Source organism: Schistocerca americana, chromosome 1 (genome assembly GCF_021461395.2).
Source record: "Schistocerca americana isolate TAMUIC-IGC-003095 chromosome 1, iqSchAmer2.1, whole genome shotgun sequence".
Taxonomy (NCBI): Eukaryota; Metazoa; Arthropoda; class Insecta; order Orthoptera; family Acrididae; genus Schistocerca; species Schistocerca americana.
Genome location: NC_060119.1, coordinates 792,190,090 through 792,195,771, shown reverse-complemented (window position 1 = coordinate 792,195,771; position 5,682 = coordinate 792,190,090). Strand labels below are relative to the sequence as shown.

Below are 5,682 nucleotides of genomic sequence, written 5' to 3'. Positions count from 1 at the left end.
AACAGATTTCATAATATTCATTCTCGTCAATTAACAATTTCATTAAACATTCCAGATGCATTTTCAATTACAAATCACAGTCTCCGATATGAAACATGCAAATAGCGCTATTTCTCCGCACAGTACAAAAATTCACAACCTACGCAGAATTTAGACACAGACTGCCCTACTACAGTTCGAAACAAAGACTAACTCATTCTTGGCGTCTGTGATAAACCATGTATTACATCTTAGAGTTCCAGAACCGGTTATTGATAAAACTAACTTTTATACATACTTTATGCTTATCTGAGTGAACACTTAAAAAGAAAAGATGCCTTTTGAGGTTAGAAAAATTTATAAATACAAAAATAATTGTGTATTATTGCGCATACTTTTGAAATAGTTTTTATAAAACTTTCGGAGTATGTGGCATTCGCCGAAATAATATACGTTTCGTATTTTCTTTCACATGCTTGATTTTTATGAGAAATTGAATATGTTTTCGAAAAGTTGTAACAGTTCTTGGTTTAATAATAAAGTGTTACGAGAGATTTCGTAACCAAAAATTGAATATTGCAAAATATATGGCAATTATGGTAAAATAAACAAATGGAATTGATAGGATAATTAAATTCTTTAAAATCAAGCATAAAATCAGCGTTCCAACGTATTACAGAAATACTTGGAAAACAGAGAAATTTAACTAGTTATTTTCATACAATACATCGACTCCATAGGTTACCCTTTTGTATCAGACTTACAGTTATAGGTAAAACTTAGCTGAAAACAGGATGGAATTGCAAATTTCGTCAAACAGGATTAGTATCGTGATCTACTGTTGTTCAAAGGTCCCGATGATTCTGATTCGTTATACCGTACACATTCAAAAATCCCTGGTGCGTTCCAAGTACATTGACAACCATCCGCAATATGTTCCCAGAATAATTCGACACTGTAGACAGGGCTAGAATACACCAAAGCTTTTCAATATAGCCATCCAAATAAAAAAAAGTCAGTGGTTTCGAGTAGGCGGATCTGGGAGATGAAGGTATTGGCGAGTCACGACCTACACATTTGTTCTCGAAACGCTATGTGACAGTCCTGCGGTATCCAAACGAGGGAACTTTTATGACTTCGTAATTTACGCTTCACTAGCAATGTTTCGAAATACACGTAGTCTTAGACATTAAAGGTGTTCTAATATTGGCAAAACAGTTCTAGCGCAGACGTCTTGTCAGGGAAACTACTGATTTCCGACCATACGTTTACTTGGATTATTTGCTTGTTACATGTCCTCTGTACACCCCTTTCGTATGTATCTACAAGCTGATACTTATTAACTTTTGAAATCCCTAGAAGCGGCGAAAATGAAGCTGAGACAAGTAATTTCGTGTAAGACAGATGGGATCGAAAAAATTGGGAAATACCGCAAAAACGGATGAGAAATGTTGAACATGTGACGTCACTAGATGACGTATCTCGCCGCAAGTGCAGGGGTTGGGCTTGGGCGTGAAGGGATGACTGAGAAACGCAATGCTTGCATTCCAACAAACGATGCAAATTTCGAACACCTTTTGTAAGCGTGATCTGTTGTAAACGTGGAAGTTACAAAATTATTGTCCTCTCTGTAACCAAGTATAAGTTGTTCTTACATTGCTTTTCTATCCTTTCGTCCCTTCTTTTTGTTTACAAACACTGTTTCGTAAATAATATGTCGGTCATTTACCTGTAACAACGCAGTTCGTAAGCTTATACTCATTTACTTGTCACACAATACGGTAGTTTTTTGTTGTACTACACTTTCCAATGAATCAACGGAGACCAGGAACAGTAAATAAAATAATAAATCTTACCTCAATGTAAACGCATAATTCTGCCATCAACGAAAAAAATAACTTCCTGCCAGACGCTAGACTCATGTGCTGAGCTCCACGCGCTAAAGTCGTGCACTTAGGCACGGAGCCACACCGGGGTGAATACTTGGTTTGGGTTGGGATAATTAGGTACGGCAGATCGAAAGGTTTCGCCGCTGCACGTGTACCGAAGTACGTCATGTGTTATGCACTTCTAGAGTATTTCCCGGTATTTGTGACCCCATGTGTCTTATGTTAAATTACTAGTCTCAGAGTCATCTACGTCGCTTAGGAATTTTTTTTTAAATGTTAGCAAGAATCACCCTGTTCAATAGTGAAACACCCTCTATTTGAAGAAAAGCACATGTAGTGGTGAACTTTTCCAGTGCATTAGGAATTTGATAAAGTTTCTCAAGTAATGTATACTAGCACCATCAACACTGCGTATTATTTATTGCAAAGTATCTCGGCCTTAACAAGATTGCAGTGGGATTTCACGTAGAATTCGGTCTGGCGCGACACTGGCTTCATACTGTCACCGTCGAAGGCTCTGTATCCCGTAGGGTACGGCTTAGATCCGCGACGCATCTGCACACTGTTGCATTGCAATGAATGGTGGTGTGTCCGAATCTGTGACATATCTGCACGACGTTGGTATCCATACTTTCATTGGGCTGTCTGAATCATTATCAGGCCGGGATGCAAGATTGATTTATGTAGCTCTTCCCGTTTCCAGCTGTTTCCATCTGCAGTGCTCCAGAGGTCTCCGCGTTGAGCCGTCCCTCAGCCACACGAGTGTTGCAGCTCGCCGTGTCCACCCGCGCTGTGAGTGACGGCGTGTGTTGCAGGCGTCGGCGTTCGGCCCTCTGCAGCCGCTGCCAGCGCCAGCCGCCCCCGCCGCCTCCACCGCCCCCGCCGCCTCCAAGCTGTCGCCGCCGACGCCAGCTCACTTTTTCTCCCTGCACGCCGCCGCTTCGCTGCACCAGGAGAAACTTTCCCATCAAGACGGTCAGTTGACAAAACTGCAGCTACCTAGTATTGTAATATAGACGTAGGTGTAGGAGCTACACATACCATGGCGAGGTGAAAGTTTATCGGCTAAGAAAATAGATGGTCCTAATATCGATAAAAGTTTTTGTTATGTTTGGCCATCTGCATTATAGTGAAACTAATATGTCAACTCCATCTTCAGAAAATAGATGTTTACTTGCCGTTCTGATGCACTAGTTACTGCGTGTGTTTTGTTCAAGTGGATCTAATAGAATAACGTGCCATTATTATATTCTTTGTTTCGGACGGCTTATCGTGTATGAAAATTCATCCTCAGTTGGTGTAGTTATGTAAGACGCTGCCGGGTAGCTGAGTTCACCGCGTCGTCCATTTACTGAAGTCATTCCTCGTGAAGAAAGTATCAAGACTGTAGCCACAAGTAACAGCATCGAGGAAATGAAGGTAGTGGTACTGGATGATTGCCAATTAACTGACTACTAGGATACAGACAAATGTATACGAAACATTAACTCTGAGGAAACTTTGTACCAAATGGATACCGCATTTATTTAATGCTAATAAATATAACATGGCGATCCAATAATGTGTCAACTGTTTTATAAGGATCCAACGGTTTTGGGCTCTGATTTCTTGTTGGTGATGAGACGTGGGTCCTCCGCTTCTCACTGGAAATGAAACAGCAAACAAAGTGGGTGTAACCGGTGGTCCATATTAATCTGTTCGAAAGATTTCTTTCTTGTTGTTGTTGTTGTCATTTTTCTGACTCACTGACGTGGCCCTTTACGAATTACTTTCCTGCGCAAACTTCTTCATCTCATAGTAGCACTTAACACCAACGTCGTCAATTACTTGCTGGATGTATTCCTATCTATGCCTTCCCCGCAGTTTTTAACCTCTACAGCTACCTCAAGTATCAAACAAGATATTCTTTGATGTCTGAACATGTGTCCTATAATCCTCTTCCTCTTTCTTGCTAATGTTTTCCACATGTTCCTCTCTTCACCGATTCCGCGGACAACCTCCTCTCTTATTATCAGTTCTCATAATTTTCAGAATCCTACTACAGCACCACATCTCAAACGCTTCGATTCTCTTCTTTCCCGGTTTCCCTCAGCTCTCGAGCCACCTCTATGCAATGTTGTGCTCCAGACGTACATTCTCCGAAATTTCTTTCGCAAATTAAGTCCAATGTTCGATTGTAGTAGACTTCTTTGGTCAGCAATTCCCCGCAAGTCCGTGTTAGTCTGATTTTTACGGCCTTCTTACTTCGTCTCTCATATGCTGTTTTGCTTCCAAGGCAACATAACTCATGCAATTTGTGTCTTGTGCTCCCCGATTTTGGAGTTAAGTTTATCGCTAATCTCATCTCTCTTCCTCCTCATTACCTTCTTCTTTCTTCGATCTGCTCTCAATCCACGATATGTGCTCGTTAAACAAATTGACCAGATTCTGCATTCCTCTTCACTTTCACCGAGGATAGCAATACCACCAGCGAATCTCAGCACTGATGTTCTTTCACCCTGAATTTTAATATCATTTCTGAATTTTTCTTTAATTTCCGTCATTGTTCCTTCGATGTATGCTTGAGCAACCGTGGCGAAGATTGCATCTCGGCCTTCCATTCTTATTTTCCCCTCTTGGTTCTTGTACATTCTGTACATTAACCAGCTTTATTTGTTGCATATTTTCCTCAGAACTTCTAACAAAGAGCACCATTTTACATTGTCGAACGCTCTTTCTAGGTTGACGCATCCTGTTAACGTGTCTTGATGTTTCATACTCTTGCTTCCATTACCTGAGAACTGCCACTCTGGTGCCGTTACCTATCCTGACGCCAAACCGATCGTCACCTAATAGATCCTCAATTTTCTATTTAATTCATCTGTATTTTATTCTTGTCAGCAAACTGGGTGCACGAGATATTAAGCTGATCGTGCAATAGATTCGCACGTTCCTGTCTTTGCTATCTTCAGGATTGTGCATATGATTTTTTTACAAAAGTCTGATGGTATATCTCCAGACTCATAGATACTACAAAGCAACTTGAATAGTCGTTTGGTTGCCAATTCCTCAATATTTTTAGAAATTCCTAAGAAATCTTATACCTTCTGCATTATTTCGTCGCAAATATTCCGAAGTTCTGTTAAACTACGGTTCATATCGACTCCCAGTTCTTGTCTCACCTCAACAGATAGTGTCTCTTCCCTGTAGAGAGCTTCAGTGTACTCTTTCCACCTATACACTCTCTCCTCTGCGTAAAGCAATGAAATTCCTCTTGCGGAGTTTCAATGTATTCGTTCCACTTATCCGCTCTCTCCTCTGCGTTTTAATAGTGGAATTTCTGTTGCACTGTTAATGTTGATGCCTTTGATTTTAATTTCACTGAACGTTGATTTGAATTTTCTGTATCTGGATCAGTCCTTCCGACGGCAATTTTTTTAAAAATATTTAGCCATTTTTCTTACATCTGGCAACGGCCTTGCCGCAGTGGTTACACCGGTTCTCGTGCGATCACCGAAGTTAAGCGCTGTCGGGCGTGGTCGCACTTGGGTAGGTGACCATCCAGGCCGCCATGTGCTGTTGCCATTTTTCGGGGTGCACTCAGCCTCGTGATTCAATTGAGGAGCTACTCGAGCGAATAGTAGCGGCTTCGGTCAAGAATACCATCATAACGACCGGGAGAGCGGTGTGCTCACCCCACGCCCCTCCTATCCGCATCCTCCACGGAGGATGAAACGGCGGTCAGATGGTCCCGGTAGGCCACTCGTGGCCTGAAGACGGAGTTCTTTCCTACATCTGCTTCACCATGACTTCCATGCACTGTCTGTTTGTTTCA

The 5,682-nt window shown here is 41.6% G+C and overlaps 1 pseudogene; it reads left to right on the top strand.

The window, feature by feature from the left end:
- Positions 1 to 5,315: 5,315 nt before the first annotated feature.
- On the top strand, positions 5,316 to 5,432 carry LOC124555609 (annotated as a pseudogene).
- Positions 5,433 to 5,682: the final 250 nt, after the last annotated feature.